The sequence below is a fragment of the Motacilla alba genome, chromosome 5 (genome assembly GCF_015832195.1).
Source record: "Motacilla alba alba isolate MOTALB_02 chromosome 5, Motacilla_alba_V1.0_pri, whole genome shotgun sequence".
In the NCBI taxonomy this organism is placed as follows: Eukaryota; Metazoa; Chordata; class Aves; order Passeriformes; family Motacillidae; genus Motacilla; species Motacilla alba.
In genome coordinates this window covers 28,191,733-28,205,958 of record NC_052020.1, presented here as the reverse complement: position 1 = coordinate 28,205,958, position 14,226 = coordinate 28,191,733, and the positions used below count along the sequence as shown (strand labels likewise).

General features: G+C 48.1%; 1 protein-coding gene across 9 annotated transcripts in view; it reads right to left on the bottom strand.

Moving 5' to 3' along the window:
- SLC8A3 (solute carrier family 8 member A3) overlaps positions 1–14,226 on the bottom strand; it is a 121,588-nt gene that overhangs the window by 29,779 nt on the left and 77,583 nt on the right. The gene's annotated exons all lie outside the window — the stretch shown is intronic.

Sequence of the window (14,226 nt, the reverse complement as noted above, 5' to 3'; positions counted from 1 at the left end):
GTTAGACAAAAACAATCCCCCAGCAAACTGGCTAAGGGGTCAGCCCGTGGGCAGTGAGGTCTGATGGCCAGCAGAGAAGCAGGCTTCCCTCACCCTGTTATCCCTGTGCACACGCACACATACACACACACTCACCAGCAGCCACACAAGCACACACACCCTGCTGCTGCTTCAGCTTTATTGGCCTGCACTGAGAAGTGCTGGCTGCTGGAGCTGCTGGAGCAGCTGGAGCAGCTGGGCAGCAGATCCTGTGTTTCTCCTTTAGCAAATTTCTTACAAGTTCTTTTACCATTTTGTAGGAAAGAAAGAGCTCACTCTGTGATGGTTTCCCTCACAGCAAATACATGCCTTATGCAGAGGTTACTGTCCCACAACTTTCACACCCAAAGAGAACAAGAGAAACAAGTCAAAGACTGCCAACCCACTGCCTCCTTACAGACAGGCTGCACTGACTGTTGCAAGTTCAAAATGACCCCTCCACTCCCCTCATTCTCCCAGGGGCTGCAAAGGTTCATGCAGTCGCATCCCTCGCTTGTGACTGAAGACACTGGTGCTTTCATTCCAAGCTGGTATAACCCTCTCTAAAATACAACATTGTTTGCACGTGTAACTCCTCTGAATGGGTATCTGTTTACCATCTTGGGGCTCCTGGACTTCTAGTTGACCCCAACCCCAAGCTGCAACTGCATTTTTAAAACCAGAAGTCAGTTCCACATAAAAAGTGTTTCCCTTACCTCAAAAGAATTGCCCCTCCTGCCAGTGAAAGATCCCCTTCTTCCCACTGCTCTGTACCCACACATGGCCCTGACACAACAACCTCCTCTTCTTCTTCCTGCCCATCCTTAGCAGTCAGATCAGGCCCAGGTGCATGTTGTGCACAATCAGTCTTGACTGGCAATGGGAAGGAAGAGAAAAGCAGGACCAGCAATCACAATCACTGGCAATCTGGAAAGATGTGACCAAATTCACATCTCTATGTGCCTCTCAGCCTGTAGCCTTTGCAATTAAATCCTGTATCTTTGATCTCACAGTGCTTCAGAGAGCAAGTGGTCCAGCCCTGCATCCTGGGGGTGCTGTGATCCCCACCCTGGGGATGCTGCCAGGCCAGCAGCCTCTGGAAAATCACCATTTCAGCACAGAATAGGAGAATCATCACTGCAGCTTGCATTCCTACTGATATCAATAATGACCACAAAATTATTTGGTCATCCTACAATTCGACCCTCAAGTCAATTCCTCCTGCACTCCAGCTGTGGAAATCCTGTTCCTTGTCCTGTCCTGACTCTGGTCTTGATCTTGGTCCCAACCCTTCTCTTTCAAATAATGGCACAGGGGTAGGAGCAGAGTTTGGACAACAACTGCCTATCCATCAGTGCAGGAATATGCAAGAAAAATCACTTCCAATTCTTCTTTCTGAGCTAAATCAGCTTAATTTTTGCTGGTGCTTGCTCTACCCATACCCTGCACCAATGCCAGCAAGCCTCCCTTCCCTTCTCTAGGCTCCTTCGATCTCTGATAATCCAGCCTGAAAGATTTTTAAAGGTATTTCTCTGGTGTAAATGTTGCTGCTCTGCTAAGACTTTATCATGATGATTTTTTGTTTCATTTTTGTTGGAGATGTTGAATTTGGCTTTTGAACCAGATTTTATCTGGGCCCCTGATACTTTGCAAAGCTTGTTCAATTTGCTGAGTTAAACCTACAGCTGATTCATAGCTCTGATCTTTACCTTGCTCATTACTACAAAACAGAAGGTGGGATTTTCCAAAGCAGCCAGTGCTTCCTGGACGTGGGTTGCTTTTAAAAATCCTTTTCATAAGTACCATTGCTTATGGTTTTCCCATTCTAGGAGCTTCGAAATAATCAGTATTGCTTGTCTGCAAAAATTTGGAAATAACACCACAGCCCCTGTTTCCTGGGGTCAGCTTATGTACTGCAACAAAGCTATTCCAAGGCTTTGTACAGTTAATATTACACATGCAAACCATTTGACCTTCCTTCCTTCCTTCCTTCCGCCACTTCCTTCCTTCCTTCCTTCCTTCCTTCCTTCCTTCCTTCCTTCCTTCCTTCCTTCCTTCCTTCCTTCCGCCACTTCCTTCCTTCCGCCACTTCCTTCCTTCCGCCACTTCCTTCCGCCACTTCCTTCCTTCCTTCCTTCCTTCCTTCCTTCCTTCCTTCCTTCCTTCCTTCCTTCCTTCCTTCCTTCCTTCCTTCCTTCCTTCCTTCCTTCCTTCCTTCCTTCCTTCCTTCCTTCCTTCCTTCCGCCACTTCCTTCCTTCCTTCCTTCCTTCCTTCCTTCCTTCCTTCCTTCCTTCCTTCCTTCCTTCCTTCCTTCCTTCCTTCCGCCACTTCCTTCCTTCCGCCACTTCCTTCCTTCCGCCACTTCCTTCCGCCACTTCCTTCCTTCCTTCCTTCCTTCCTTCCGCCACTTCCTTCCTTCCGCCACTTCCTTCCGCCACTTCCTTCCGCCACTTCCTTCCTTCCTTCCTTCCTTCCTTCCTTCCTTCCTTCCTTCCTTCCTTCCTTCCTTCCTTCCTTCCTTCCTTCCTTCCTTCCTTCCTTCCTTCCTTCCTTCCTTCCTTCCTTCCTTCCTTCCTTCCTTCCTTCCTTCCTTCCTTCTTTCCTTCCTTCCGCCACTTCCGCCACTTCCTTCCGCCACTTCCTTCCTTCCGACACTTCCTTCCTTACGCCACTTCCTTCCTCCCTCCCTTCCTCCCTCCCTTCCTTCCTTCCTTCCTTCCTTCCTTCCTTCCTTCCTTCCTTCCTTCCTTCCTTCCTTCCTTCCTTCCTTCCTTCCGACACTTCCTTCCTTCCTTCCTTCCTTCCTTCCGACACTTCCTTCCTTCCTTCCGACACTTCCTTCCTTCCTTCCTTCCGACACTTCCTTCCTTCCGACACTTCCTTCCTTCCTTCCTTCCGCCACTTCCTTCCGCCACTTCCTTCCGCCACTTCCTTCCTTCCTTCCGCCACTTCCTTCCGCCACTTCCTTCCGCCACTTCCTTCCTTCCGCCACTTCCTTCCGCCACTTCCTTCTGCCACTTCCGCCACTTCCGCCACTTCCTTCTGCCACTTCCTTCCTTCCTTCCGACACTTCCTTCCTTACGCCACTTCCTTCCTCCCTCCCTCCCTCCCTTCCTCCCTTCCTTCCTTCCTTCCTTCCTTCCTTCCTTCCTTCCTTCCTTCCTTCCTTCCTTCCTTCCTTCCTTCCTTCCGCCACTTCCGCCACTTCCGCCACTTCCGCCACTTCCTTCTGCCACTTCCTTCCGCCACTTCCTTCCGCCACTTCCTTCCTTCCGCCACTTCCTTCCTTCCTTCCGCCACTTCCTTCCGCCACTTCCTTCCGCCACTTCCGCCACTTCCTTCTGCCACTTCCTTCCTTCCTTCCGCCACTTCCTTCCTTCCACCACTTCCTTCCTTCCGCCACTTCCTTCCTTCCGCCACTTCCTTCCTTCCGCCACTTCCTTCCGCCACTTCCTTCCTTCCCTCCCTCCCTCCCTCTCTCTCACTGCATGTACATTTTGTTAAGTACAAGGAGCTCTATATGTCCTCTCTATATGCCCTACCAAGTAGTTCCACAGTGCTGAGTCTTCCTTAGAATAGTCTTTGTTTTAATGGAAAAAAAACAGTTAAAGAAAGAAGGACTGCTGGAGATCCCTAGAAGCTAGCATAGCAAAATGCTGGCTTTGCAAAAGCAGGTCCCCTCAAGTCAGGAACACAAACCTTCTGGGCTCCAAAACCAACTCAGCTTTGCTGCAAACTGGACCACTACCACACACTCAAGCATCAGGTGGCTTTTCCAAAAAGAGAGCTTGAATTTGGTTACCGATCCAGTAACTTCCTGGTTTCCTCCTTTGCTACAAGCTTTTAAGGAGAAAAGAACCTTTTACCCAGCTCTGAAACAATAGGTGAAGGACAGATCAAAGCAACAGGCCAAAGCCACAGGTGCTCTGCATGGACAGAGGCTGGGCCTTCCACCCCCTCTCTCCATCTGACTGAAATCCAAAGGAGGTGGTGCCCGACCTCTCCAGCTTTGCTGAGAGGTGGTGAGTGCCCAACAGGTCCTCCACCCCATTAAAGCCTTGGGGACAAAACAGGAGCCTGGAGGTGATGCTTGGGGACCCAGGTCGGTGGGATGGGGGTGATGGGAGCCAAACTCCAACCACTGCCAGCTCTTGCTCCAGAGTCAGGGTGGTGCCAGACCTCCCTGTGCAAGGAGGAAAGGAGCAGGGCAGAACTTGGCAAGGACTGTGCAGTGACACGGGGAGGTGGACGAGGGCTCACAGACCCAGTGCCACATAATGGGGAGCGGTTAACCTTTCCCTGGGATTTTGTGGCAGAGGGAAGAGCAGCATCCTTGCTCCCGGGCCGCTCTGCAGCCTGCACAGATGGGGGCACAGCTCTGGGTTTGCTCCCTTCAGGGGAAGTGCCCTTCTCTCAGCTGGCTGCTCCCGTGACTGTCACCACAGAAAGGTCAGTGCTGATGGAGGGGGGGTTGTGGTGGCCCATCAGGACACCCTTCCCAGTCCACTGTGGCTGGTGAGGGCTGCACTTTCCCCCACTCTGCAGCCTCCCTACCTCTGTGAGCATTTCGCTTGTCTCCAGGCCTATGAAAGCAACCATAAATACAGCTGCGTCCTGAGCTGTCATAAATTGTCTGGAGGCCAAAACACAGATTGCTCCCACACAATCTCATCTCTCACCTACAGCCACACTGAGAGCTGCATCCTCGGAAGGCATGAAGAGTGGAGGAGATGGATGGAGAGAAGGGCTGGAGTGTAACGCTGCCCCGGGAGGACATCACGTTAATGTGAGAGATGTGACAGAAGGACACCGAGAGGCAGAGAGCGTGTGGGAGCGGGAGGCTTGGGAACATTTTGCTGCAAGAACATCATGACAGCTTCTTGAAATTAATGGAGGCAGAGGCAGGCATGAGAGGGGCTGGCCGTGCAGCAGCCCTGATGGGCATGCTCACCACCATGGGAAGCAAGGAATCTGAAGCCTACCTTGCTCAGCTGAGCAGCTTTCATTCCCCAGCCTCTGGCTGCTTCACATGGGGAAAGGAGGACACTTTCAGCCTTTCCCATTCTCCCTGACCGTTTGACTGGGGCCAAGACACACCTCAGACAGGTCAAAAGCAGAGAACAACAGAGACCATCCAAAAGCCTCTCCTGGCAGAAGGAGCCACTCTGCAAAACACAAAGCCCCACTGCCAGCACCAAGCCACAGCACAGTCCAAGCTCAACACCTGCATGACCACAGTGATGGGAAGGGTTCTTTAATTCAGGACTCGGTGCAGCTTTCAGCAGACTGAGCAATGCTTTCAATTTGGCCTGTGGCACAGCAGGGCAAGCCAAAAGCCAGCACTCCCAGGGAACACCTGGCCATACAGAAGTGAGGATAGCTGCTCACTTGCTTCTTTTTCTCTGAGGTCATTGCAAGCTGCCACCCAATAGCCTTCAGATGAGGTTCTGCTTTCAACATACACTTAGAAACAATCACTGGTTTTAAAAGTCAGGGATGGAAAAGCTCCTCTGGGGAGCAACATTAAGAATGAGATTTCCCTGAGTAAGCAACAGAAGATGAAATGAATAGACATCGATCTTCTCCTAAAGGACTTTGCGCACATGATGTTGCTAAATTCCCCATCTGGGAAGTACAGAGGATAATCTATAAAATCATTTTATTTGACAACACGTCCACTTCCAACATATAAGGCAACAACTGAATGGTTATTTGATTAATGTGCTAGAAAATACTGAGTATCTGAGTGCGGACACTCTCATTTGCAGGAATTATTGCTGAGAAGGTTTAGAGGATGTGTCTATGTGGGTCTGTGTAACTTTTGAATGTGAAACAACTCTAAAAACAATGCAAGTCAGGAGATGGCACATAGTGTGTACCACTGAAACAGGCAGGGCTGTGCAAGGGCACATTTTAGAGTCCCTGGTGGGATGCTATTAGCCAGGGTGAAAAGCAGCCAGGACAGCAAGGTAAACATCCCTGGGGCAGTGAGATGAACCTGGGGCAGGAGATGTTCAGTAACTCATTAATGTGAACGATTAGTACAAACACTTTGGGTCAAGCCATTATGTTCTTGACACATCCTGATAAACCCAAACCTTCTCCTGATGTGCTGTGGGTGCAAGTTCCTGCAGCGTGAAGTTCAAAGCACATGGTGCCAGTCTGACTCTTCCCCCAAGCTCTGCACTGGTTTGGGATTTCACTGTGGAGCTGCAGATAGGGCCCAGCTACTATGCTAGAAAACCTCAGAGAGCAGTCACAGTACCATAGAATATGCTGAGTTGGAAGTGACCCACCAGGCTCATTGAGTCCATTTCCTGGCCCTGGGCAGGATACCCCAACATTTACACCATGAGCCTGAGAGCATTGTCCAAATGCTTGAACTCTGTCAGGCTTGGTGCTATGACCACTTCACTGGGGAGCCTTTCCAGTGCTCAACCACCCTCTGGCTGAAAAACTTTTTCCTGATATCCAACCTAACCCTCTCCTGATTCAGTTTCAAGTTTTTTTCCTCAAGTCCTGCCACTGGTCACAAGAGTGAAGAGATCAGTATCTGACGCTTCCCCTCATGAGGATGCTGAAGACCACAATAAGGTCTCCCCTCAGTCTCCTCCTGGCTCAACAGACCAAGTGATCTCAGCCACTCCTCACATGGCTTCCCCTCCAGACCTTCACCATCCTTGTGGCCCTTCTTTGGATGCTGTAATTGCTTAATGCCTTTTTTATATTGTGGTGCCCAAAACTGCACACAAGACTCAAGGTGATGCCACCCAGTGAAGAGCAGAGCAGGAAAATCACCTGCTTTGACTGGCTGGCAATGCTGTGTGCTTGAAGCAAGCCAGAAGGGATTAAATAAGGTTATAAATAGTGGGGATCTGTCTTTGCCCAATTCACTGGGAGGTGGATATTTAACACAACAATGTGACGGTGCTCACAGGAAAGGTGAAGAAGCCAGCAAAAGAAGCCTGGTTTGATGCCCATGGTCATATGAAGTTGTGCATCAACAACCCAGAGTAACAAACTGAGCAATTTTGAAGCAAAGAATTATGCTGTCACATAGCACAGAAAAAGAAAAATTGTTTGAAGGGCAGAATCATTAGATTCAAAAGCAGATTCACTAAAGTCACAAAGGAGATGCTGAGTGATCTTAATTTCAAGAGAAAATCATGGTAATTTAAGAACCAATCCAGATTATGACCAAGAAAGGCAGGTTGCAGGTCTTAAGATCATGTTTATGAAAGAAGATTTTTTCATTACCATGCAGATTATGGAGTGGGGGGACAGGCTGTCAAGCATTCAGCTGCAACCACTGGCAATGGTCACAGTTTGTTCTAGCAGAAAGGTCAGAACTGAAGGTGCCTCTAAGGTCAGATTAGATATTGGTACCAATTAACTAAACAGGTGCCAGCAGGATAGGTGAACTGTCAGAATACAGTTTCGAGCAGATCACTGATGTGCACATTGCTGATGTTTGATTTACAGAAGAAGTGGTGCTGGTGCAGAAGCTGGAGACAAGCCATGGCAGGCCAGTTTGCAAGATTTGGCTGCATTGTTCATGAAGACCTTGGAAGAGCAGCTGTGCAAGAGTTATCCTACTTTGTGCAGCAAGCACATGGAGGACAGCCCCAACAGCTTCTTTGCCAGCCAGATGGCTATAAAATAGTCAGAAGCCATCCCCAGAAAATGAGATTTTTCTCTTTGTGCTTTCTCTTTTGTTGTCAAGTTGTTTTATGGGATAACCAGATGGTAACTAATTCTCTTTTAATCAAAATCACCTGATAAATTATTATAAGAAACTATCATCTTATCATCAAAATAAGGTTCTTTGCAGTGCTAATCACTATATGACTTACGTATTTCTCCTGTCAAGCCTGAAGCCATGCAAGTAAGTCAGTTGATACCTCCATACTTTAGTTTCTATATTCATGCAGGGCCCATGGTCCTTATTTCTCACAGGGACTTGATAGGGGACAGTCCCTACTTGCTTTGAACTCCCAATGTGGAAGGTGCTACAGTGATGCAACCAGAAAGAAGGTGAGAGAAGAGAGCAGAGAGAGCTTGAAGTGGTGGTGGAAGTATCATTCATTCATATGAGTATCAACTCATTCTGGCTTCATCTGACATGGTTCCCATTTGAAGGAGCTGTGCACTTCTGTAGGGCACCTCTTCTTCCTTGCTAAAGTCTATTTACTTCATGAGGGAACTAAAAGACCTCAGAAAATATGTCTGCAAACAACTATCATCCTGCCTCTGGGCAGAGGCATTTCCACCAAGCCATTCCTGACAAGTAGGTGTTGCCCAACTGCTTTCTAATAGCCACATTACAGAGATGGTTTTCTGGATGATCTTTTCCTATATTTCAACTCTTTACGCCTAGAAAGTACTTTGTAATGTCCAGCCAGAATGACAAGGGAGGAGGGAGAAAAGCCTATGGTACTGCCCCCTGGAGTGGATCCCTGCATCCCTGCTGTTCCTCTCACACAGGCAGAGTCTGAGACTGGCTCAGGAGACCCAGAGCCCTTCTGCAAGCCTCTATCCCTGCCACACATGCAGCACACGAGGGATCTCTGCTCCACTCCTGGAAGGGCCAGGGCCAGAAACATCCAGCTCTGCTATGGCAGCTCACAGGCAGGGGGAAAAGGTTCACTGGAGCAGACACCATGCAAGAAGCGGCTGTACCCTGAGGTGCAGACAATGACCCCAGTCCAAAGCCTTATGTGACCCCTCATGCCCACCCCTGGGACTGTGTGGGACAATGTGCAGGACCACCAGGAGCTCAGGGGCTCTGCCTGGCAAGCTGTTAGCCGTGTAGCTTGTTCACATCACACCAGATCTCCTAAGGCATAAAGGAGGAAATATTGACACAGGAAGGCATCTTCCCTTTGTGTATTCCTCATGTAATCTTGGCTAATTAGTAAATTGGCTCATGCTTCAATTAGAACTATTGAAAATGCTTTAGTAGCTGACACATGATAATTAAAAGGACATAGCCAAGACTAAGAGCTGTATTTTTTAGCCTTTACTTGTATAAGAAAACTTTAAAGTGTTACAAGTAAAAGATTTACAGTGATAGTCATTAAAAAAATCTAAAGTAAAAAAAAATTCAAAAATGCTTGTTATGGTTTCTCCATCCTAGATGACAACACTAAACAGATTTTTTTTCTTTCTGATCATCTTCATTTTTCAATTTGTGCCTGTTTTGTGCACAGCAGCCCAGCCCTCACTTCCCACTGCCACTCAAGACTGCCAAGAGACATGAAATGCTGCCAAATTCACATGACAATGTTTCACACCTACTTTGTACCAGTGCAAATAACTGTACCAGCAATGAGAAATCAGAGCTGCTAAGTTGCAAGTGAGTCCATTAAGCACATCCATGCCATCAAAAAAAAACCCTTTAAGTGCCTAATAAATTCGAGGCAACTCAAGAGATGTGGTATATCCATCCATCAGCCATGGGAATCACCACTAGAGCTAGTAAATGGCAAATTCACTCCACTCTCAAGTCTCACACTCAACTTGAAAACCTGAAGCACCAAAAAATGTTCCATGAGCTTCCATAATGCAGTCAGCCCTGCCAGACAAGATATCCAAAGCACTCTATATTTCACTTTGTTCCAACATGATAAAATGCTCTAATAGACAGGGTTCTTCAAGGAAAGATTTCACAGTTTGTTTTTAAGAATTTCTGCAAATAAAGGGAAAATCAGAGTTTGTTAAACTCCCTTCTCTCATCTGAGTCTGTGTTGCTGACCAGCTGAGCTATTTAAGTTAGGTGTACAAGCATAACAGCCCAGCTCCACAGGTTTTCTTTTCGTTATTCACATTCATGAAGTCCTTGGGTTCAAATATTGAAGCTGTGTGTACAGACACATGTGGGTCCTTGTCTGGCCTGCTCCAAATGGCTTCTAATGGCTTCTTCTTGCTTACCCTATGAGACTTGATGCTTCAGGGCCAGGGGAGAGAAGACAAAATTTCAACAGCCTGTGGAGCTTTTTGTTGAGGTCTATATAGTAAGTACATGTCTTGTACAAGCAATAATTCAACTTGGCAGCCCATGAAACCAGACAGTTGAGGTGGGTATCAGCCTGGTGTAGATGCAAAGCAGAGCCAGGGCCCTGGGCGTAGACACTTCACCCCTCCCTACCTTGGGCTGGTTCCCAGGGGAACAGCTTTACTGAGGAGATTCTGTGCCCTTTTTTCTCTTAGAAAGGAATTTCAGAAGGAGCAAGACTTCAACCACAACCATACTGTGGGGAGAGAGGAAGGGAGGAATGGAGGGACGGACAGAGGGAAGGACAGAAGGAGGAAGGGAAGAAGAGAAGAGAAGGAAGGAAGGACATTTATTCCTTATTAAAGGTCTTTGAATTTTACTGCTTCCATCTGAGTATGATGTACCACAGTAAACACCTATGATATCAAAATGCATCATGGGTATCAATGGCCAAATAAAGAAGTACTAGAGATCTTTTGTTTGCTCTAGCGAATGGCTCCTAAGCTTGACAGGGTGCAGGACTGGGAGCGCCCTGGACAGGACCGGGTAGGCTGAACTACCTCAAAGCCTCTTGAGATGTTCTGAGCAAACACAAAATGGGGATTCAGCTGGAAGTGACCCCCTGTGCCACCACAGTGTTCCTGAATTCCACCTGCAAGACAGACACTCATCATTGGCTGGTATTGGCAGATTAGTGCTTTAAGCTGTCGCCCCTAGTTTTAGACTTTTTGCTGAAGGCATGTAGATTTGGAAGCTATATTTAGATGTCTTTTCTATTCTTCAGCAACAGGGTTGCCATGGAGATGCTGGTGAGGATGAGAAGATGGGGACAGAGGGGGGGAGGAAGTTGAGGAATGAGAAATACTAGATTCAAAACAATCCTCACCAGCCTGGGAAGGCTTTAAATTCCTCCTAGGGCAAAAACTGCTGGAGCTTGTTAGCCAAAATGAGCCCCTGGCATTGCCTGATGGTGTGACCCTGCCATGCACTGCTCAATGCTTTGTCATTGCAGGTTTGAAGAGACGCAAGGGGCTGGCCTTCAAGCACCGCTCCTTTGGGAGTGTGGCCCGCTTGACCTGAGCTTGCCAAAAACAGAACTCTGGGAACTTCATGAATGTTTTGCTGCTGCCATGCTGCTTCATAAGTTCATACTGACTCCATACTTGGCCAGCTCCTGCCATAGCTGGGGTGGCTTTGTCTCTGCTGCCAACACTAGAGGCAGACAGGATGCTGCAGCTGGGGGCAGAGCTGCTCAAGTCTACCCAGAAGCATGGGCAGGAACCTACTAGCACACTAGGGACAAACCACACAGCCCAGGAGCCAGGCTGTGGTGGGAGTAAAGTGGACTACAGGCAGGGATTACAGGTCCTTGATCTCTGCCTGCCAGACACATCCACATTCCCTGGGATCACACTACCTGCAGGCACAGATAGACGTGCAGATTCATCCCTACAACATTGCTCTTCCCAGTAGAGACAACATAGGTGAGACTAAGGGCCCCTCCTAACATGGCTGTTCAAGACTCACCGTACTGCAAGAACTACACTGCTGATGTCCAGGTGCTAGAAAGATAAATTACTTGTTGATAGAATTTCCTTGCTAAAAGTTTAGGGCTTGACATGCTTCAGTGATCTCAGAGTGAGGGGGAGGTTAACAAAGCTTGGGGAGAAGCATGTACTACTGATAGTGGACATAAAGAATGCAGGGTTTCCAGGCCACAAGGACATTTGGCAGAAATCCCAAGATAAGGAAGAAACTAATAAAGCCAACTCAGCAACTGTGCTGAAATCAGCTCTGACTGGGCAAAAGGTCATTTTGACAGGAGGAGATTGTTACCATCACTCATGAAGTACCGACTCAGGAAACCGGTGCACTCAAAAGAAGAGAAAGACTGAGCATGTGGACTAATTAGCATGAGAAGGGATGAAAAGCTGGTAGAGCAGAGGACTGAAAAATTTAACCAACAGACAACAGAATACTAATTAATAAGAGCACTAATATGCAATTAATTAATTAATTAACAAGAGCATCAATAGGGAACTTGTAGCCAATGAACATCAATTCCTTTGCTTGCTAAAATGTATAAATAGGGAAAAGTTTTGATAGTCCTTGTGCTAACTTTGTGTATTTGCCACCCAGCACGCCCTTCTGCACAGAACTGTAAATCAGACAAACACCTCGATTCTGTATGTGGATCAGCCTCTTGCATACCAGATGAAAGAACCTGTTTTGGGACAACAATGGCAATGAAATTTGGCATTTCAAGAAAGGTCAGGATAGTCCCCCCAGTCCCCAGCATGGAAACTGGCTCATCTCAACACTCCACTCTTTTGTGGCACCTGCATGTGACAGCGTCCACAGATTTCAGTGCTCAAAGCACATCAAAAAGGGTGAAGAGCAAAGCCAACTTTCCCATCACAAATGCCTCCAGATACCAGCCTCGCAAGTCCCTCTGTCCCCTCCCTCACCCTGCTCTTCCCACACACCCACGCAGACGGCGCTTTCAGCTCTGCAGGACGGCACTCAGCCCAGCCACTGGAGTTGCACTACATCCAAAGCAGCAAGGCAGCAATCTGTAGGAAATTAATGAGCTGCAAACAACACTGTGCAGCTGCCAGCCTGAAACGAGCCCACACTGCACACTGCAGATACAATTATTGTATATGAACAAAAGGAGCTAGAGACAGAGCGGGGGTGCTTTGGCTCCGGTCACAGGCTTCTTGTGACCAAGATAAGGGGCAGCACAATGAATTGACACAGCCAAATCTAAGTTGCATATCCAATCATTTACACAGAGCCAAGATACTGCATCTTTATCCAAGGCTCTGTGCATTTGATGGGACACACAGTTCTCTTCTGTAACACTGAAAACAGGACAAAGGATACTCAGTTACAGCATTTCATTTTGTTCTTTGGAGCTGTTTTATTTCTGTTTCTTACAGAATAAAAACACACTGGGAAAACCAAACAGGGCCATTTTCTGAATTTCCAGGAACTCATGTCTTGGGAGAAGCTGCAGATTCCCAGAAGGAGGTCAGCCCTGCTGGGCTTTTACTTTCAGAATCCAGAGCTTTGCACCATTAAAAAACCACCTCCTTATTCATAAACTGAACAGAAATCACATAATCAGCCAGCTTTGCAGTAAACCAGAGTGATTCAGAAGGAGCAGTGCAACCCTCAAGCCTCAGTTGATGACCCCGCCTCAGTTATCAGAGAGATGGGCTGCTGCACTGCCTCCCTGCCTTGCCACAGCCCAGCCTCGTGCAGGACAGCCTGGCTCAGCCAGACAGGGGAGTGCTGCACACTGGCAGGACCCCATCTCACGGACCAAGCACACCACAGCCTGCACAGCATTCTCCCACACATGCAGGTCTCCTATAGGTTCATGGAATCACATCCATGGGTTAGAAGGGACCTTAAGGATCATTTAGTTCCAACCTTCCTGCCATGGACAGGGATGCCTTTCACTAGGCCAGGTTGCTCAGAGCTCCAGTCTGGCCTTGAACACCTCCAGGAATGGGGCACCCACAAGTTCTCTGGGAAACCTGTCCCAGTGCCTCACTACCCTCATGACGAAGAACTTCCTCCTAATATCTAATCTAAACCTACTCTCTCTCAGTTTGAATCCGTTTGCCCTTGTCCTGTCTCTACATGCTCTTATAAAAAGTCCCTCTCATCTTTCTCGCAGGCTCCCTTCAGGTACTGGTAGGCCACCATTAGGTCACCTCAAAGCCTTCTCTTTTCCAGGATGAACAATCCCAGTTCTTTCAGCCTTTCCTCACACCAAAGGTGCTCAATTCCTCTAAGCATCTTGGTGGCCTCCTCTGGACTCACTCCAACAGGTCCTTGTACTTCTTGTGCTGGGACCCCAGAGCTGGATGCAGCTCTGCAGGTGGGGTCTCAGCAGAGCAGAGCAGAGGGGCAGAATCCCCTCCTTCACCCTTCTGGCCACGCTGCTTTGGATGCAGCCCAGGATACAATAGGCTCTCTGGGCTGGAAGTGCACATTGCCTCTCATGCACCAGCACCACCCAGTCCTCAGCAGGGCTGCTCTCAATCTGGTTTTGGCTAAGCTGCTAAATGACCCACATGAGAGTCAGCTTAAACTCCTCCTGGGGTCCCTGGCTGACAAACAAGAATCTCCTCCTATCTTCTCTACCTTGTGGCAAGAGTTAGCATCAAGGCTTTTCACCCATCCTAAAAATTCAGCCTAC